Source organism: Thunnus albacares, chromosome 11, assembly GCF_914725855.1.
Source record: "Thunnus albacares chromosome 11, fThuAlb1.1, whole genome shotgun sequence".
NCBI lineage: Eukaryota > Metazoa > Chordata > Actinopteri > Scombriformes > Scombridae > Thunnus > Thunnus albacares.
This window is the reverse complement of record NC_058116.1, coordinates 12263043-12285803: the sequence shown is the minus strand read 5'-3', so window position 1 is coordinate 12285803 and position 22761 is coordinate 12263043. Positions and strand designations below refer to the sequence as shown.

Here is a 22761-nt window from a genome sequence, read left to right as displayed (position 1 = left end):
ACATGCTAAACTGAAATGGTGAACATGGTAAAAATTATACCTGCTAAACATTACAGTGTCAATAAAAAAAACTGAAGAAAGCAGTTTGCTGAACGTTGATCTTCATTTGTTGAAGTGGATTTATCGGAGTTATGAGTGTGTTGAGCTGTTAGAGCTGCTCTTCTGATGACTTGTTTCAAATATGCTGGATTTATTCTGCTTGATCTAACAGCCAATTGCAGGTGATGCATTCATTTCATCAGTTTTGAAACCCCGACATTTGCTGGTGACTGCGCTATTATCAAATGGAAAAATATTTGTCTTGTGCAACTCTGTATAAACATTTCCCGCAAATTCTACCTCATGCATTTGTGTTTATTTGATAAATTTGGGATCATCTGAAGTTCTTTGATTTAATCAATGCTTGGCTACTTAAAGTTTTTGAAGTGGTTAATAGATCTCTTTCATCTTAATACAAACATACATCAGAGCGCACACATAACTACAGTCATCCTCGTCCCTCACATGGCTGTGTGTGTTTGTGATGACAAAAATGCTGCAACTAAATTGTGATGCCATCTTGCATTTTAGAACTTTACAACATTAATAACACAACAATGGGCATTTGCCCTCTCCAACATAAACTGCTATTTTTTTCTGTATCGTATATATATTTATATACATCGTATATAAATATGGATGACGTGTCTCCACTTCCTACCGCTACACAAAAGTGAAGCCAAAATATCTCCTTTCCGGGGGCTGCCATCTTGTTTGTGTGACATCATTTGGAGCCAGAGTCTGCGCAGTAGAGTTGGGCGGCAGGATGACAGCCTGCAGGACACGCTCCCTCAGCCATCCGGCCACCTGATGGAGGTATGAGAGCAGCTGTCACAGATGTCAATCATGACGTCACACCCCCTTTTTATATCGTCATATAACTAAATGAAAACAAACTTATCAGAAAAATGAGCACTTAGACAAGCATCAGCTTGATAAGAACTACCTAAAATGACAGAAACCATCTTTGGGAAAAATTTATTTGATGTGTACTTTGATATTTTAGTTTGGCTCATGTCCCATCCACTAACATGGAGGGGGCAGGACTTATGACCTACTTTTGCGGAGCTGTCATGATATCCATATTTATATACAGTCAATGATCAGAACCATAGACTGTATATAAAGATCCTGCACCCTCCCGTGGATGTGGCCACCGTGACCAAAATGTTACAGTTAACTTTCATGAACTGAAAACACACTACAATAGAGGTGGCTACAGCTATGCCTATTCTCTGAACCTGGGATTATGCCATGTTTACGGTAACTAACCAACCCCCCCCCCCCTACTTGCTTATGTGACATCATTGCAAATGATGTCACATAAGCAAGATGTTAGCCCCGAAAATGCAAATTTTTGGCATCACTTTAGCATAGTGGCAGGAAGTTGAGACATGTCATCCATCTTTATATACAGCCTGTGGTCAGAACAGCTGCTTCACAAACTCTTCTCAGTGATTCTCCTCTCTGCTCTGTATGGATGCAATTTGTGTTTGTCTGTCACCTGTTTGTCTGTCTGTCACCTCTGCCGGCTGCAGTGGACACATTAAGTCAGCTTTCACTGATGTAAGCTATTCCAGCTGCACAATACAGTTACAGACTGCGAGATGTTTACACGTCTTCCTTTCGTTTCTAAGAACTGTTGGTTATACAAGATTGCAAAGAGTATGTGTGTGTGTGTGTGTGTGTGTGTGTGTGTGTGTGTGAGAGAGAGAGAGAGAGAGAGAGAGAGAGAGAGAGAGAGCTTCTCTAAGTGGGTCATGTGTGTTTGTACAATGGGAAGGAGGGCAGAGAAATGGGTCGAGTATGGGGCAAGTGTTGGCATTAGTAGAGCTGATTGTTTGAGACAAGAAGCAATATTTTGTTCCAGCTCAGCAGTCATGAGGCTCTGTTGAATTTGTCGAGGTAATTAACAGTCTTGTCTATGAGATTTGCGCCTCCTGTTCCTCTTTTTTTTGTAATCCATTTGTCCACTACTGTATGTTCAGTGTCACGTACTCAGATCCTTTCTGGCTGTTTGTCTGTCACTTTGTAAATCCTCTGCTTGGCTGTGTCTCTGTTCATTTACCAACAACCCACACTTTAAAGCTGCTCAGTTATATCAGCTATTTCCCGTCTCTGTTGCACAAAGTTATTGCATGACCTCGAGTCAAATGACAGGAACAAGCACTCTGTTCAAAGGAAGTGAGCGCACATCCTGTTAACGTCATGGTCTTGTGATCATTGTGCCATTTCACTGAAGGAAAAAAAAAAACAATTAGTGTGCTATTTCACTGGACACAAACACCTGTTTAAAAATTGCCACGGCCTAACAAAAGAGACAAGGAAGTTGGAGGATTACCCAGGAAGCTTATTCACTATTTCCACTGAAGTTTTCTCTCCAGTCTGTACTGAAACCCATCTGCCTGTAAAAGTGCCTACAATAATGAAGCAGACCTGGCAGAAGCTCTCAGGGGGCTTTGAGCGGGAAAACCCTTTCACTAACAGTCTGGAGGCATTGACGTAAGAGATGAAAAAAACTGATGGGCGGACGGGGGCTCCCAAAATGGAAAAGCTTCTAAGTCGGAACAACAATGTACACTCTTCCCATCATCTGGCACAAACACAAGTACACACACACATATAAACACATGCGCAAATGCCCTAAAAATGCAACGCTTGCACGCACAGGTAAGTATGAATTCCTCGGAGAGCCATTTGTCTTATATTGTATTACTGAGGTTTTAAATTTGCTGCATTAAATCAAACACACCACACAATGTGCCACCTAGCTGCTAGAAATCTGATAGAAACTTGTGTTTCATAGCAGTTGTGTGAGAGGCAATGCATGCTGCAGAGTGATCTCACTCACACACTGTGCAGTACTCATAGACATACGTGTCGGAGCTCACGTTACACCTCTGTGACAACAGAGACCGTTACAGTTACATAAGCTTGTAGTTTGCAAGGTCACTGATAGCAGAGACTTAGCTGTTTTTGAATGCTAACAAATTTTGTTGAAATGATGCTGTTTTCTGCCAGAAAACTAATTGTTGTCAGTTGATTATCTACATTCATATAGGAAACACTTCTCCAAAACAACTTACATTTCTTTCCCCCACATAAGCACTGTGAGAGCAATTTATTGTTGTCTTGCTAGGGACACTTGTGGACATGAGGGGCTGGTTATTGAGGCTACGATTAATGAGCAACCCACTCTATTATCGGAGCCACAGCCACCCCTTACATTAGCATTACTTGTACTAGTACTCCACTTTAATCCTGCTTTAATTGATGGCCATTTGTGAGCAGCACAAACACAACATTGACATATTTTTACCTTAAACAGTTGACACAGTGTTTGTCATAGCAAGTAGTTGCTCATTTAAACATCCAGCAGACACAGAGCAAAGTGAAAAGTGAAACTAGAACATCTGGGGTTTCATAACTAAGCCAAAAATGCAGCTTTGGAACATAAATAGCCTTTCTCAACAGTTGTTGCTTACTATATGTTTTGAAACGATATAATCTTATGTTAATATCATGTTTATTTCTGTTTTTTTACAGCCTTTAACAAACAGCATTTCCCATAAGCCCACCAAACACCATCACAGGTTTAATGTCAATGTTCAGTAGACATGCCAAGATCATGGTTGAGTCGAGGGGTTGCTGTTAGTTTTGACATGTCTCTAATAACATAAGGACAGAAAGGCCCGAACATTATATGGACGTTTTTAGACAGCAGAGATTACAACTAGAAAGTTGACAATGACATAAGAGGAGAGTGTTAGTGAATATTATGGATATGGGAAAAAAAAAAACAAGTTACTATGACATGAGTATCTGTGCTGGTAAATTTTTATTAAAAAAATTACATTTTCAGGTTAACTGTCGTTTTTTGTTCGCATAAAGTAATTGTTGTTTAACTATGTCATGACATCATGATGGTTTCAACTTCTGATAGCAACTGCTGTAGTGGATGCCGATTTCTCTGGAAAGAAGAGCTCATGAACACGCTTCATTTTTTCAGAAAGACAGATGAAAGAAATGCTGAATGAGAAAGTGCACTGAGTTACAGAAGCTAACGAAACAGCGACTAGACCAGATGTGACATCATGACTCATTATTAACTTTCCTTTTATAGTCCCAATCAACTCCTGAGAAAAATATTAGACTCTTTAGCCAATAAATGCTTGATATGCTCACCAGCTAGTCGTTAACTTTGTCTATCTGATGGTTGGTGCTGTGCAGATATCGTGTCTAGCGGGTTCATGAGAGCTATTTGGATGAAAATAGTTGGCTGCTGCAGCCACAACAAACCAAAGCCAGTCTTGCAATACCAGACATCGGAGATCTCCGCCTACCGAAGTCTGGGGATTTCTAAATGCACGGTAGTTGCTTGAACAGCGGCGAGAACAGACACTAACAAACCTACGCACCTTATATTTTGTCAAGGACGCGCCTTACTGGAAATGATGCTTTCCCCCGATTCTCCTCCGTAGCACCAATATGAAAGGCGGCATAAAGACTTTGGATTGGTTCTGCAATGCAGGGTTTTTTAAAACTCTCTAATTGAAACCTGGGAGATTGTCCTCAGTTTCTATGAGCGTAGCGTTTAAATACTGAACTGTGAGTCTAAACCAAAACAGTAAAGTTGTAGGCCGTAAAACCAAAATAACAAGCTAAAGGACACTAAACGCTCTGTAGAGTGGACAGGAAGTCAGATGCAGAGTCAGATACTTCTCTTTCTATAGGTTTATCACTATGACCAACACCTTCCACATAATATATAGTCATCTGGTCCAATATTAACATAAAAAGATTGATAAGAGCAACTAATCTTAGGACCACACAGTTCCCCATTCAAAAATTTAACAAAGTAATTCTCTTTACTCAATGAAATATTGGATTGTGCAGAATTTTGAATTTTAAAGGTGGAAAAGAAGGTTGATTACATGGACTAAAATGCCTTTTAGATCATGCAATAAGCCATTCACAAAGGCCCAGAGTTAATCTGTTAATGGATGTCTGATTTAAAAAACATTTTATACTAAAGCACCGTGACCCTCATATGAAGTGCTGAAATGTGTTGCCAGGCAGGCAACAGTGAAAAGCTGCAGCGGCTACTGCTCTGAACTCGGGGTTTCATAACAGAAAAGCCTGACTGTCCCTTGAGAGACACCTACACACAGCCTGGAGAGCAGTGTCTGTCTGGACGAGCTGACACGGCAGCACAGTCTGACTCACAGCAGCTCTACAATCCATCTAATGCACCACCTCTGTCTTTCACTGCACATCAGCATCAAACCCTTCTCAGAGGCACGGCTGGGTTTGTGCATTAGTGTACGCGTGGGTCTGTGTGCCAGTGATCTTTTGCACTGGTGGTTCTCTGCCCCAGTAATCTCTTTCTTTAGATTCTCTGTGTACTCCTCACGCTGTTAGATCCACCCATGATTTTCACATTTTCAGACTCTCTTGTCTGTCTGGCAGCTGCTGGGTGTGTTTAACCACTAACAACATGACAGTACAGGTCTGTATGTGCTTGGCTGCTTCCTCTCTCTGGCTCACAAAGCTATTGTTAATACTGTTCACCTTCAGGGTCAAAGCAGGTTAAAGACTGTGTTGTATTTATTGGGACCATGTACAGTGTTAAACATAAATGTTAACATTTGATGTACTGTACCAGAGTTAGCTTAAAGCTCATTTTCATCTGCAGCCCCTATGATTAAAACATGTAACAGCACAATAACAAACAGTACAAAGCAAAAAACACACAAGACACATTATACAAAATACAAAGCTACACACAATAGCACATCACATACACCCACAATGTCAATTTAAGTTGAACTGAAATTCAAATTAAATTTTACCACAAAATGAGTATAAATTTCCTCAGTGTACATATTTGGTCAAAATTATGATTATGTAATTAAGAAAAATTTAGAAATGTAGTTTTATTTACTACATTGCTGTGACAGCGCTCCTACATTGGTGTTCTTCAGGGAATATCAGTGCTGGAACTATTTTGGGTGAAATATTCATTTGGGCAGGCACTAAAAATAGTTCAGTTCAAACAAACACAAAGGCAGAAAGTTACAAAGCAATTGTTTAACTAACTCTAAACAAAACCCAGGGGATTTCTGAATGTAGGCTTGTTACCAGTGGTTAGTGCTAGCAAGTCAGCTATGAACACACGGCATTTAATGAGACAGCTTGTGAACAGGAAGAGTATTTGGTTTGGTTTTTTTTTTCAAGTAGGGGCTCCCCTCACCTCAAGTGGGAGTCTCTCTACGAGATCACATAGGGAAATTTTGTCTGTACAACCATGATACAGAAACTGTAGAGTAACTCATACTTGAGGATTCTTAAATGTGGTTTTCAAAATCAGATAAATTAGATGTCATGTTTGCATATGAATATTCAAAGAGTTTTTTGGAGGGAGGTTGGCTGCTACAAGTGTTCTCTCATCATTTTAACATTGGTACATGTTTAGCATTGTTCAAATTATAATTTGTTAAAACTAAACAAGTGAAATAATTAAGAAATAAGGCAAGTTGATTAACAAGCTTCACTATGTTTTTCTCTTTTCTGTAGAAAGTTTTACTTATTGACTGTTGTGTTCTGTTCTTCACGGTTAAAATTATGTTATAGTACAACTAGACAAGCAAGCGAGGCTAATGAAAACTAGCCTAGTAATGCCTTCAACTCTCTCCGTTGGTAAAGTGAACCTCTCCTGCGCCAAGCTAACGTACCACATCTCTGTCCACTCAACACAGAGAAAACTGGTAAGAACAAGCAAGCCAACTTCCAAATTATCAATGTAACGGAGCGCAACTGACATATTGAATATATTGTAATAACTGGATTTCAAATTGTAATGCCTTACTGTTAATAAAAAAAGTAATCACATTACTGTGACGTGTTGCTACGTTAGGCTTTACTGCAATACTGTGTGCTGAGATTACAGGACTACCTGTCTCTGAGTTTTTACGGTCTGGGTCATATACTGTCACCACAACTGACCCATAAAAAAACAGGCAGCTAATGACAGCTACACTCCCTTCTTTCAGTAATGTGGGACGAACACTGAGTGTACACGAGCTGCCGCTGAAATAACAGTCACAAAAATTAACATCTGGCGGGGATCAGTGCTTATGTTTCTTTCTAGCCTTAAATGTGACTAGACCTATCATGATAACTACTTCTGTTGGACGATATGTGATAAATGATATTATTGTCATTTTAAGTCCATTTTATGCCACTGATGTAATGATAACATAATAGCATAATAATTCAAGTACACCCTTTCAAAGAGCAGTGAACTTTGAATCCTGAAGAATATCCAGACATTGGAATTAACGTGGAAAAATATTTCCCTGAGTCACAAGGTTAGTTGGGATTGCCTGCACACGGCTCCCACCCCTGACATCACATGTGAACATGGAAGTGGGGGAGGGGGGTGTTTATTTGGAAAGATGTAGGAGTCTTGGCAACTTGCCTCGATGTTCATCGTTCGTGTGCGATAAACGTGTTTTTGTGAATACCCTGAATCTCTATAACAGATGTAGAGAGCAAAATTTGCCTAACACATAGAGCCATGGTGGTCACATTTATGAGAAATACATGAGGTTGAAATAAACCGGAATTTTCCTTCAACAACAAAGATTTCATTGGAAGTTCTTTAACAGGCCAAAACTACCCAGCGTGTCCTTCACACTGAAATGTTTTTAAATTTGGCTGACATCTGGAGCAGAAACAGAGACGTGAGTATTCAGCATTCAGTCTCTCCAAAGGGACACTTAGAAAATGGGAATTAATAAACACTTCTTGGCAAATGACACAACTGTATCCCCCTGCTCGCCCCCCATCCCCCCCCCAATAAAGTGCAGAGGTTAGTTTCAAACCGCTGAGCTCCCCCGAGGGACCTGTGTGTGACGCAAGAGAGAAATCAGAGCAAGCAGCTGCTTTGCCCTCCATTCGTTTGACTTATTTTCTCTCTTATTCAATAATTCAATCACATATTCTCTTTGCATGCCTGTCTATCAATCTGTATTCATTCCAGCTATCAATGCCTGCCACCGACAAGATTTACTTTTATCTATTTTCTTCTGTAACTGCGCAGAATGATAAAAGTGAGCCAGGACATGAAGCAGAGAGGAGATAAGAGAAGGCAGGGGCAGGGGTCTCTATCGTTTCAGGAGATGACACGTGTTTGATTTATGCGTTTTGACGGAGGAATGACGCAGAATGAGAAAATTAAAACCAGGACGTGTTCTTTTCCTCTCCACTGAATCCTGCTCCCACCTCACAGCCTAATAAAAAACCCTGTGATTCCTCACAATGTTCTCCATTGTGCTGTGTTCCTGTTAGCTAAAGAGGCATTTCCTATCATGGATCAAACCCTGGATCCCCTGCACTCCTTTCCTGAAAGTAATATGTTATTAAGGAGAAAGTCATCTGAGCAGGACTCGCAGTTGATTTGAGATAAGTCCGACCTTCACCAGGTGCACTTATGCAGAAAATTGATTCACTGTGTTTGAAAGAACAAAACTCAACTACAAACACATAAACAGCTGTTTGTTAATGTAATGCTCGCCTTTGGTGCAAGCATTGGAACAGAGGTATGAAGGCGCCAGGTGTGGAGTTGTTTCACTTTCACTCTGAGCTAAGATCATTTTAAATATGTTACTCACATACAGCTGTGATCACACAGGAGCCCAGCAAGAGGAGAGAGACAAGAAATGTTGAATTAGTCCAAAAAGAAGGAGGATGCTGCATTGCCTGCTTTATATTTACATTATAATTACATACAGTATATGTGAAAGCTTGGATTTGAATCCTGAATTAGATTTATATAAAGTGTATAGATATTTTAAGTGTTCGTTAATTTATTTGTCAACTATAATTCCTTGTGAGATATCTGTAACTGTTGTATAAACAGATAACGAATGATTGACAATGGAAATATATGAAAATATGTCCTTATAATTTTTTATGAATATTAAATCTGATATTTTGTATTAATCATATCTAATTCTTATATTTATTAAGGATCTGGTATTATGGCCTTTTTTGACTCATTTTTACAAATATCGAGTCTATTTTAAATATATCTGGCATTTTATTCACCGAATGTTATTTAGATTTCTATAATATATTATCTTTATAATATTGTCTTTATAACATTTTCTTTACTGTATAATATCTTTCCTGTGTTATGTAATCTGTGTTATCAGTCATTCATGACGTGATTATACACCAGTTACAGATGCTTTGTAGAAGTATTTATAATTTTTGACAAATATGATAATACTTTAAATTGTCCTATACATGTTTCTGCTTACTACTACATTATTAAATGTTTATACACTGCTTATAAATGGGTTAAAGGGATTTTAAGTACAAATTAAATACTCATAAACTACATTCAAGTTGATCAAAATAAATTGGTTGTTTTGGGATCTAAAGTCCAATAAAAAAAATAATCAAGTTGCACAAATTGGATTGGTGAAAGAATTCAAAGTGAAAAATTCCTGTGACATTCAGGTTACCAATGAGAAGCAATGAAGCATGGAAGTATTTGATCAGATATGTCAGATAGATATCTGTCCTATCAGGTTATATTTCAAATGATAAAGAAAAGTTCAGATGAGGGGGAATTCAAACCACATCAGCTCTGCTTTCAGATAGAGCATTAAGGAAAAATTTTTAATGCTATAAATACAGTGACATTTAAAATTCAACATTAAAACTGCTAGAATCAAAATATTTATATAAACAATGGATCAAACGACTACATGTATTGTCAAAGGAGTTGCTAATAGTGACAAACCAACCTTGCAGTTCCTCAGAGCTGTGTAGCGTCTGTCAGTTTGTTGTTTGGCTTTACGGCCAACTTCACCATTTTCATTCACTCTCACTGCATCATCATTATCAGCAGGCAGCTCTAAAAATCCACTGTACGCTACCTGATCAGCACCAAACGCAAGACAAAGTTAGTGACTAGCTGGTGAACATAGTGAACAGATATTTCCCTCAGAACAGAACAGAATCAAATACATTAATGTATTCACCAACACTTTACTAAAAGTCCTCCTATTTAGCATGTATAAGCAGTATATAAACATTTAATATATGGTTTATAAGACAATATAATGTAGTCATAGGCAGATAGAAAGACATTTTATATCACATCATAAGACATGATAAGACATAATTTATATTATTATTATTTACTGTTATTATTCATTACCAGTCTCTCCTCGTTGTTGACAAATGCATTCATAAACACTTAGTGTGTAGTAATAGTTAATAACCAGTAAGTAGTTAGTAACCAGTTAATACATGGTAACCATGTATTAACTGTTTGTATAATGCTTATGAATGCTAGATAGGGGGACTTATAATAAAGTGTTAGCATATGGGTTAGTGCTTAGATTTCATTTGCTTAGATTTGTGTGTGTGTGTCTTGAAACATTTTTCATTGATTGTTTATACAAAAACAGAAAAGGTTTCTGGGTTTGAGTTTTGAATTGGGTAATTCTTCAAAAAGATAAGAGTGTAAACACAGGCTAATAGTTCCCCCGAGAATCTTTCAGAAAAGCTCCTTTCAACTGTTAATGGTTTCTTAAAAGGCCTCTTTTGAAACAGTTCTCTTTAAATATTTTAATTACTCCTTCAGGCATAGCCATTAACCACTATGGTTCATTGAAAGACCGATAAATTTACAGCACATCTCTGGTGACAGCTGGAAACACGTCAAAAGCTCCACCTGGAACATATTTATTCTTTAAGATTTTCATCTTTCAGACTTTATTTACTCTGTGCAGCTGTGAAGTCCTTGTTGAATTTTGCTCGCAGCTTTTAAATCTTTTTTTTTTTATACAACAGGGCAAACCAGCGGAGACTTCAGTACAGCACACACAGTTCTATGTTCAGGCTATACAGATACTATACTATACAGATCTGTGCTATTTTCATCCCTATTGATTGATCCCAAAGAGGAACGGCCATGACCATGATAACAGCTCAGAGCCTGAGGCATTTGGAGCGCTGACGCAAGTGTAACTTTTGAAGCGAAGGGTCGTGATCGCAGGTGCCATGACCCAGTGACTCCACTCCAGTGAGTTAGATAATGGTGGCCGGGAGGTGTGATGGGCCGTACCAGCAGGGCTGTTACTGACACTGGCAGTGGCACCGAGGGACAAGAGGCCGTAGGCAACAGCCCAGTGACGTCCTTCGTCACTGCCTGTAGCTGTGCACTGGCTCAGAAAATGATGGGGTTAAATTTGTGCCACATGTCATCCACACCACAGTCTGTGTGTGTGTGTGTGTGTGTGTGTGTGTGTCATTGTCAAGCGAGTGCTGACAGGCACTTGTGGCTCTCTGCATCTCTCATCTGATTTTAAACACAACAAACAGAAACTAGGACACAGTGTACTAACATTGTCTGTCAATGATTTAAGACTTTTTGTCGTGACGTATTTGAACTGACATGTTTTGTGAAATTTGGGACGCAAAAGCCACATCCTGTATAAAGAATTAAATGTAACCGTGCACATGTAAGCAGCTCAGTATGCTGCTGTAACAAGACTCATGCTAGCAGCTCTGTGAGGCCCGTACAATGAAGCTTTAAGCTACATGCTAACACATCTTAGCTTAGCATGTTAGCATGATAACACAAACTACAGCTGAGAATGATGGGAACATGATTAGTTTTGAAGATATTTGGTCATAAACCAATCTATTTGGACAAATTATAATTTAACCTGATGATGGCGCTTGAGGAAAGTTTAAGGCATCACCAAAGTTTCTACAATTCTTCCTGAGTGGGACATGAACGTAGTAAATTTTATGGCAATATATCCAACAGTTGTAGAGACATTCCACTCCAAACTGGAAATGTGAACCAGCACTGTGAACATGCATGTGTACCTGTTTCACATACACCGTTAGATATAGACAGTGCAAGTTGTAGTATAGCTACATAATAATTAGTACGGCTTAATATAACTTTCAACTGGTACTGTGTGTATATACATGGAGGTATGTGTGCATATGAGTATCTTCAAATGTTTTACAGTTTAATTTTTTTTTGGTAAATATGAAAGTGATTTCCCATAAATTATATGGTTATAATTTTGTATGTGTGGATGTCAAGTCATATCAAGTTTTTTTTTTCTTTTATTTATATAGCCCAATATCACCAATCACAGATTTTCCTCAGGTGGCTCTACAATCTGTACAACAATACAACATCATCTATCTTTAGACCCTCAATTTGGAAAGGAAAAACTCCCCCAAAAAGCCTTTAACAGGGAAAAAATGGAAGAAACCTCAGGAGGAACAACAGAGGAGGGATCCCTCTTCCAAGACGAACAGACATGCAATAGACCAAGAAAGCAAAATTACAGTACGTAAAAACAGGATTTTCCACATTTGTCTCCACTATGTGTGGTAGATACGTAAACTGTAACACATTTTCCAACCCCCTTCCTTTGTTAGTTATTTTTCTCTCTTTTATGTCTTTACTTACTATTTACAGTACATATGTATGGATGTATACAGTTTAAGGGTATTTTAAATGCTGTATGCTGTTTAAATTTAAGTGCTAGTATATATGTGCAGTTTTTTTTTTCCTTTCTTTCCCTCCTTCCCTATTATTCAAAAAAATATTTTTGGAAACAATCTCAGAGCATGTGTTTACATTCTGGGAAATGTCAAGCACACAGTCTATGGTTCAAACAGGGTTGTGCGTTCTCTCATGTAGCCTCAGTTTAAGTGCTGTTTGAACAGTGGCTACGTGTGCTTGTCAAGTGGTCAGTGAGCATAAGGGTCAGGCTCAGTGGTTTCCCATAGTATGAGGGCTGATGACCAAATCAGGGAGAGGGAGGAGTAAGAAAGACCAGGATGGAAAATACAGAAGAGATAAAAAGTGCTGCTGACATGCTGGGGGAAAACTGAATGCGCTGTTTTCCACATCAGAGAGGCTGGTGTAAAGGTCAGGGGCTGATTTGGTTGTTTAAAAGAACTATTCTGTTCCTTCTTCAGAAAATACCAAGATATTTTTGCTCTCTTGTTGTAATCTTGCTCCATAAGTGTTTCTCTGTGATATTTTCCTTTTCGGCACAAAACACAAATAGAAACTCACAGAAGTTTCATATACAGTATGACTGTGATACAAAGACAACCAAAGGACACGTACCTGACTGGAAGACTGTGTGTAATGAGTTTGTCATTATCTGAGTTATTTGTGTGGTGACAAATAAAGCTTTATCAGTGGTTCGTTAGTGTCTAGTGAGCCTATTGTATCCTCCTTATCAACTAAATGAATTGAATGTTCTTGGTATTTCTGTATTATTTTTGTGTCCTACTGACTTCATGATTACGTAAGACAACCATCATGTAATAAGAATGTTCTGCCACATATGGATGTGATTAAGTGATTAGGATGTCACTGGTCATTTTGTTCATATGAGTATCCTGTGTTGGGTCCAAATATTTCTAATAAAAGCTTAAAGTCACTGTGTCAGGGTGCAAGTGCTTTTTTTAAATTGTATTCTTGTTGATTTGTTGGCATTCAGCACTCATCCTACTGCGGTTTTGTGGATGTGCTCATGGTTATTTTAGCCTAAAGCTTCAACATAAATCATTAACTCTATGGCTAATTAGCCATAACACAGATTCTCAGCTAGTGATGCTGAAACAACCTTTGAGGCATTTCAAACAGTGGAATCATTGCTCATAGCTTTAGTATATGTGGGCGACATTTAACGCAGTCAAATGGGGCAGGGGTGAAACTGGGATTTGTCCTGCCTTCACTTTTCTGACTTTCCTACACTTATTTACTTTCTTCTATATCTTGTTATATCATATCTGTCCGTTAAATATAACCACCAGCAGCCAGTTAGCTTAGCTTAGCACATAGACTGGAAACAGGGAGAAACATCTGGCCTGCAGGAGGTAATAAAGTCTGCCTACCACCCCCAAAGCTCACTAATTAACATGTATATGGATTGTTTAATCCTTATAAAAACTACAAATCACACAGGGTTATTTGTAGGACTATTTCTTGTCTAGGACCAGTGACTTTCTGGAGTCTCCACTGGTGCGAGTGCGTAACAAACCCTGGAAGAGACTGTGTTAATTAAAGTTTTAGAGATGCTGGTAGATGGACTTACCATTTAAACAGAGCCAGGCTATAGTAGCTGCTGGCTGTAGCTTCCAGATATAAGAGTGGTACCCATCTTGTCATCCAACTCTTGGCAAGAAAGCCAATACGTGTATTTTCAGAAATGTCAAACTATTCCTTTAATGTAATGAAAAAGAGACACTCCTTAGGAATAAAGTATGTTTTACAAAGAGTCCCTTCAGACATGTAGTTCAGAGACTACTGAATCATGCAGACAGCTCTGTATAATGAAAGATACCAGATATACATGATGAAGAGTTTGAGCATATATATATATATATATATATATATATATATATATATACATACACACAGTAATAAACCAGTGGTTCCCAATGTTCCTCCTTCTGTATTTTGTTTCCATTGTCCAGTCTTGTTAATAGTCTTGTGACCCTTTGGTTTCATCTCATGATGCTCTGTAGTAAACCTGTGTTCTTTGGTAAGTAAAATAGGTCATTAGGACATTAACAAAACAGGCTTTGTTCCAGGAGGTCATTTAATGGGCCATGAGCCCCCCTCTGCCTGAGACGTGAAATTAAATAATTATCTGGTTTTAAAGGTCTTTTTTGGCGACTTAGAATTCACCCTCCTTGATTTGTGTGTTCAAGGCCCTGAGTCTGAAGCAAAGAATTTACCTCCAATTTGGTAATTATTGTCAATAGGCAAAGGAAGCACTGAAAGGGCTGAGAGGGAACTGGACGTGCGTCATTCTTAATTTCCCAACGCACCCACTGTTTTTAATCACCAGTCACATAGTAGCAGCGATGTGTGGTGCGTCAAATGATCGCATTTGCTGAAAATGGTTTCATTTTCTGATTGCGTCAAGGAGCAGTCAGATCTGAGCAGCTGTCCGTCCAAACTAAATGAGCCAGATCAAGAGGAAATGAGAAAAAAAAGTATATATATTTATCTATTCAGGAAAAAGAAATGCATTGAAGTATATGACGGGCACGGAAAACTCAACAGCCCACTCCAGATTTAGTGACCTTGAGACAGAGAGAGAGAGAGAGAGAGAGAGAGAGAGAGAGAGAGAGAGAGAGAGAGCTGAGTGTTCAGCAGATTTCTAAACCTTGAAGTTATTGCTTTTAAATCATATACTTGACCTTTTATGTTTGACTTTACCTATTTGAAACTTGAAGACAGTGAACCATGTGCAGTTCTCGAGGTGAGAACACTCATTTCCTTACTGTAAGTGCAATACAAACTTTGTGAGTAAAAAGGTATTAACAATAATTTTATTAATGTAACCCCCCACCCCGTCGCTGTGGACATCGTCATATGCCAATTCTGTATACATCGTTTTGCCTTGTCCGATTTTTATCAATGAAGTTTGGGCTGCTGTGTTACACTGTATTAGTTTTAGCCATACTCATTCTTTGATCATCACATATTTACCTGCTGTACATCCCAAAGAAGGAGAACCCAGTGTGCTTTGGCGCAAAGTGCAGGATGAGGGAGTGATAACTGCCGAACATCCTTCACCAGTGCTGTTCTAGTAGCTACACTCTCCAGTTTAACTGCTACAGCTGATCCTGTATAAACACATATTTTGTTCTGATGATAAGGCATGATTGTATGATCACAATCAGGTGTGATTTGTATAACACCTTGTTCATGATTTTTTACTCCTTATCTTGAAAAAAATCTGTTGGGCTGAAAAACCAGATATTCTCTTTTATGAAATAACAACACAAGCAATTCTTAGCACACTATGTGTTATATATTGATGTGTTATATGTTATACTCGGTTCCAGCCACTCCTTGTTCCTTGCTTCTCCCTCCAGAGGTGGATGAGCACAGCAGGGAAACGCAGGATAAGAAAATGTAGTTTTAGCTGTAAATATTGTCAGTGCCAAGATTTTGTGGGTGTACATATCTGTTGTTGCGTGTCTTTACCTGCCGATTTCTGTCTGTGATGAGGGCTGACAGTTGCATCTGTTGCTCCTTAAGAAATTCTATGCTGCGCTTCAGACCTTCTACCTCACACCAGGTGCTATTTGGGACCTCTGAGCTCTGTAAAAAACATTCGGTCATATCACTAACTGTGTTATCACACAACTGATTTGTGTGTCTGATAACATCAAATTACCTGGACAAATTGAAGATCCCAAACCTTGTTAATTCTGTCCTTGATCAAAGAGTAGGTGCCATATTGGCCAGGAGAGTCTGACCTATGAATGTCAAAAACATTTTAATTAGTTTATTTAACAGGGGCCAAGCACAACACAAATGTTGAGCCAGAGTTAGCTATATAGCTAATTTACATCTGTGGTCAGACATTAAAGTACAAAAAGTGATACATTAAAAAATATCATATTGTTATGACCTGTTTTCTATATCAATGATACAAGCCGAAGTGTACTACCTGCAGTCAACAGAGAGGATCAGCCCACCCCCCATCTCATTCAGATCTCTGACAATCCCTGCCTGTTCATTCTGTCAGGCCTGTACGATGGTAGGAATTGTGTAAAGTCGTTGATGGCTGAAGAAGGTGCTGGCACTGATGCACTGAAGCCCAAACAGCTTCAGCATTCTTATGATCTGGGTAGCCATGCAACCCGAAAAGTGGATGGCACCACTCAAGAGGTTGCAGGCAGGCATTTTTTCGGTGCAGCACTAGCTGGTTCTGCTAATAACGCCCATGCCCACATGTTGTACAGACCTAAGAGATGTATAAGACAGGCAAAAAATTGCCAGTCTATATCATAAAAATAATAAAGTATATAAATAGATCAATACAAAAACAAAACAAAAAAAAATAAACAAACGCTAACCCAGGTTATGAACTTCCTTTTTCAGAATTCACAAATACCCTCTTACTTGCTTTATTTTTTACATAAGTTCCCTCCTGCTGCTCTCTGTTTCCCTGGGTTTCTCCACAACAGGCAGGGCAAATGTTAAACAAGGACATCAGCTGGCTTTGGCACACAATGAACTTTTCAGCAGCACTGAAAAAAGAAAAAGTTATTATTTCTGACTATGACACAATTTGGTGACACATAATCTATCTAATCTAAATTAAAAGAAGAAGTCATACTAGAGGCCAGGGGGAGATTCCTGAAATGGCTCTTTTTACAGTTCCTTGTCAGATGACTCACTCATTTCTTCCATCCATGACATATCACCAGCTTCGTCAATGAAAACAGAGGAGGAGTCATCATCGCTGTGTACAGCACTGGCCAGTGGATTTGATGTTCGTTTCTCACACCTTTCTGTCTGAGTCCCCGCACTCACCATCGTGGGCTGTACCTGGACAGCTGGGATAAAAAAAAAAAGAAATCTACCCTATATAATTGTGCAACATTATACACTCAGTGGCCACTTTAATAGGAACACTTGTACAATCTAATGCCATCTAATACAACAGCTGTCACAAAATCTGCATTTATGAAGCTTATAATGTTCAATATTTGTTGACATTCAGTCTGAATGTGTTAGTTCAATCATATGTTAATCATGGAGGTCATAGTTAGTGTTGGAGTTGTACCAGCCTGCATCATACTGAGAGGTTTTTCTAATATTTTGCCCTCCTACATTATGTAAATGGATGTGTGGCATGTACAGCTAATTCTAGATGTAAGAGTAGTGTTACACTACCTGATGAATGATGTAAAGGCTTGAGGTTACACTGTGAGCCAGAGTGAAGCACAGATGGTTGAGGAGCCAGTGGAGAGAATGCCTCTTCATCTGGGTCTACATGCACTGCAGCACCGGCTATAGGTGCATCTGTAGTATCTCCCAAATCCTTTTAACACACCAACATTACACCACATGAAAATAAATTACAAATATATTAGCTGTGCAAACAAAGTCACCAAGCTGTAACTAATATGTAAACAGTACAGTATATTAACAAAATGCATTGCTAACGCTAGCTAACATTAGCCATTATGCCTAATTAGCTGGGGGGGTTACAAGTTAGCTAAGTTGCCTTACAACAATCAACACGTATCACACGTTGCGTCTCATTATTTAAAAACATTATTTTGACTAATCTGGAAGCTGGCAAACGTTAGAAAACAATACTCACGGTGCACAGTTCACGTTTTCGTCGAGCTGAATCTCTGACGGATCCGTAACCATTAGGCCCGCCGGCGGCAAAACCAGAAGCTGCTGCTGATGGCAGACCTGATAAAACCGCTGTGTGCACTGAAAGAACCGCGCCAGCATTGAGTCTCACCCGCTCCTGGCATTGGCATCCCATCCTGAACTCCATCATATGGCTAGGCTGATAATCCTCTGGTCTAAAATGAGCGCCACATAGGACTGCGTTTTTAGTATCAGATGCCGAAGTGAAGTCCCGCATCTTCACTTGCACAAAAGGCACCCAGGCACCAAAGATAGCACCGTTCCTTTACCTGTTAGGAAAACGGTGGCCCCGATGTCCTGACAGGCTGGAGTTAGTGCAACCAGCACAAACACAATAATTTACCATAATGATGATAAATAAATGCCATAGCAAACTACCGAAAACAGACCAACTCACTTTACCACAACTGCTCAGACCGTAGACTATGAAAAAACAGGCTAGCGAAAAACAGGCCTAAAACCGTTAAAACAAAATGTACTCACCGGAAAAACTGATCATCCGACTCATTGATGGGTCTTTTATTACTATCAAACGCTAGACTGTTTTTAGGCGACCACAATGTTACAATTAACTTCAGAGAACTGAAATCATGCTGTGAAATAGCAGCAGCTACCTCTATACGCAATGTTATCGCCGTGGTAGCGACTTGTCAATCAAAACGTAGCCACGCCCTAAAGCATACGCTGCTTAATCGTCAAATTTAAATTAAATGGGACCATAATTTACGAAGTGAACATCATGCTATATTGGAGAAGACTTGAAACTACCAATCGAGAACATAAACTCATTAGGAAACAGTTTACTGAGGTAATAAATCAAGAGAGAAGTAAGGTCATTTTCTCATAGACTTCCATACAATCAGACTTCTTTTTGCAGCCAGTGGAGTCGCCCCCTGCTGGCCATTAGATAGAATGCAGGTTTTTGGCACTCGCCTTTGCCTCACCTATCTATGTGTCTCTCAGTCACTTCAGCCTACAGAAAGTTTTAGAACTTAACAATAAGTGATGTTTTAAAAAAAACGTGTAAAGCATCAGGAAATATTAATCAGTCAGATTTAGTTTTTGGTGTGTATTAAAGAACATTGATCTGTTTAGTAGAACTGGACTTTTATTTTAGAGGTTGGGACCCCACCAGGGGTCAGTAAGAAACATCTGAAAGGTCACAAGATGATTAACAAGATTAGAAACATGAAAAAAATCAGTTTATTTTTTCTGACTTTTCTTTACATTGTTGTCATTGTGAAATCCTGGATAACTGTACTTCTTCGGGCCTCTAAAATATTCCAATTAAACAATCTGAAAAGGCAATATCACTTTTTTTATGCAACCTGTGGCAAGAAAGGTTGGGAACTACTTAAACATCTTGAAAGTAATTCATAACTTATGCTGTATATTTACCTGAATCAGTAACAGTTGAAAAGACAGGCATCTTGAGATGTTTTTTATGTCAATTATACTAAAATCAACCCATGAGTAATGTATTGTTTCAGGACTCTAAATAGGAAACACAAGTTTCAAAAGCTGTATCTTTTGAATGACTGAATCACTGACAGAGGGAAGAAGTGTTTGACTCAAACAAACATCACCATTTATGTGATTGTTTCCACAACAGTTGTTTCCAACTCAGTTTGATGTACTGTTTGCCTCAAGCGTCAGACTGAGACATATCATTATTACTGTGAGTTAGTAAGTAATGAAGCGCTATCTTCTAGGCTTTTATGTGTTATGTGGGGTCAAGAGATGCAAGTATGAGATGAGGCTAATGTTACTGAGATATACTGAAAATGCTAGGGTATTCCCAGAGGTGGAAAGTAAGTTAAGATTTAGTTTGAAATTCTTTTCAAACTAGAGGTGGAAATAAAAAAATTACCGAAACTAATTTCATTCGGTTCTTTTCAGATTAGTTGTCACTGACATATTTATGTAGTTTTTTCATTTTTTTCTAAGCTCTTCTAAGTGAATGCATCACGACTCAAATGCACATCAGTACATACATCAGTAAGTGAATAAATCACTTTGTACAGAACTCTGTATAATCTGTTTGATTGATAACTCAGCAGACTCTGTCATCAGTGAGGAGCTCCACAGCTACAAGCTACTGATTCAGTAACAACGGTGGCTCACTACAGTCAGCTCAGTTTGGGGATCCTGTCTTAAAGATTTTTTTATACTGAACACCTCTATTTCAAACTTTAACTGTGACAGTTCTGGTCGTAGATGTTGGGGCTTGGATTAAGCAGGACTCAGGGACACAGCAGGTATAATGAGCTTTACAGACTCAATACAGAGCGCAGCAACAGGCAGACTACCAGAAGAAGCACATAAATCCAGAAAGAGTGCAGACAAGGGAAAGCGAGGCTGGGAGGCCAATGGCTGCAGGGGCACAATAGGCCTTTTTCACAGAAGACATTTTGACATGTCACAGCGGGAGAAGGATGTAGATAATGAAATTACACTAGTAATGGCTGAATTTCATTGCTACTTGCTTCAGATTCAGGATCCTGATCTTGTGCATGCTGGCCTATGCTGAGTGGCTGATTAGGGCAAGTGAGGAGCAGGTTGCTGACAGGTGAGGATCAGGTGTCTGGGAAATGGTGGGAACCGACTACAGCTGGACAGGCAGGGAGTGACAGGGACAAAATAGAGAAATTATATGAATAAGCTGTTGCTGTGACATCCAGAGGAGCATTTAGTCTTTCAACTGATCTGAAAGCTTTATTTCAATATTTCTGCAGGTCCAATAACTGGGGATATTTATTTTATTTTGTGTCTCTAATATTAGGATTTACAGTATTTCTGACAGGGTGTCTTCACAATGAGTTAACCTTACTGCTAAATGACTTGCTTCCTTTTACTTAAACCTGCATTAACTGATTTGTTTGGCCACTTAAAGTTAACATGGCGAGCCTGTTCGCAAACAGCTGCCCACTGTAATTACACATCCAGCCGATACAGAGCACCATTCATTTGGAGCATTATGTTTCCTTCAAATGGGGTCGTGTTTACTGTGTTCACAGAAGGAGTCCAAATGAACGTCCCCCTCTTTTGGTATTCACTATTTCAGAGGAGGACATTTTCTGAAATCTCCGAGTTCATGAGTTGTGACGTGTTGCTGGTGTTCTCAGAAATGGTGAAGACCATGGAAGTTCATTTTTCAGTGGATGGTAAGTTAATATATTGTATTTTTATTCGTATACAGTTTTTCTACATTGAGTAACAGTTAAATTACATATATATAACAATTTGTCACCTTTGTCGTAATTTTTTGTACTCCGCATGGCGTTAAAATACAAAGTATGTCAACATATCTTGGAAAGAAGCAAAGAATGATAAGAGAACAATGAGGAGTCTTTTAGCGTCCACGTTGCCTAGCCGTGGTTTTCTCATGACTTAACCACTTGAACGCCAAGCATATTGTGTACACAACTTCCCATGTCATAACCACAAGCTCAGAAGTTCCATTTGAAGGCAGCAATAGTTTGTTAAAATATAGCCACCGTGACGTCACCCACTGTATTGTGGACTCCTGTCTTAAAGTCACGAGTTCCACATTTTGACCGTCGCCATCTTGGATTTTTGGAGCCAGAAGTGGCCATATTTGGACAAGAGGGTGGAGCTGACCCTAACGCTAACTGCTAGCTTAATTAGCATGGTGTATTTACAGTCCATGGTCAACTGTGATAATGCTAATGCTAATTTTCGCTAGCGAAAAACAGGCTTAAAACCATTCAAACAAATATACTTACCGGAAAAACTGAACAGCCAACTCCTTAGAGGGTCTTTTAGTAAATCAGTCAAATGCTGAACAAGACTTTTTTAGGTGACCAAAATGTTATAATTAACTTTCATGAACTAAAAACACACTAAAATGACAACAGCTACAACTATGCTCCTATTCTAATCTGGGGTTGTGATATGTAACCAACATTGTCCCCCTGGTAGCAACTTGCCAAGTACAATGTAGCTACACCCTTAAGCATACAATGCTTTGTTGTCAAATTTAAATTAAATGGGACCATAATTTACAAAATGAATATCATGCTGTACTGAAGAAGACTTAAAACTAGCGATTGAGACCATAAACTCATTAGGAAAGTGTTTACTAAGGTAAAGGTAAATTCATCTTCTCATAGACTTCTATACAAACAGACTTCTTTTTGGAGCCAGTGGAGTCGCCCCCTGCTGGCCATTAGAAAGAATGCAGGTTTTAGGCACTTCCACATTGGCTTCACTTTTCAGACCTGGAGCTTGCTAATTGATTTGGATCCATGTTTCTGTCAATCTGATTAATGTACAGTAAGTCCAATATTATAAACTTATTTTAGCCCTGTTTTGGTCACAAACTCCAGAGGAAATATCAGTCTATCTAATCAGCTTGTCACTAACTAAACCAAAACAATGAGCTGAAAGACACTATAAAGCTCTGTAGAGCTGAGGGGAACGGCAGAGTTGGGTGATTA

General features: G+C 38.9%; 1 long non-coding RNA gene across 11 annotated transcripts; it reads right to left on the bottom strand.

The window, feature by feature from the left end:
• Positions 1–717: 717 nt before the first annotated feature.
• LOC122992688 lies at positions 718–19123 on the bottom strand. Of its 11 annotated transcripts, none has more exons than XR_006406106.1 (9): positions 18785–19123; positions 18243–18606; positions 17810–17957; positions 17311–17469; positions 17033–17160; positions 16578–16874; positions 16302–16383; positions 15608–16225; positions 718–846 (listed from the first exon to the last, which is right to left on the bottom strand). It is a non-coding gene; the product is annotated as an uncharacterized LOC122992688 (long non-coding RNA). The 11 variants fall into 11 exon arrangements; XR_006406107.1 differs by having other exon boundaries at positions 18243–18570; XR_006406108.1 differs by having other exon boundaries at positions 18243–18456.
• Positions 19124–22761: the final 3638 nt, after the last annotated feature.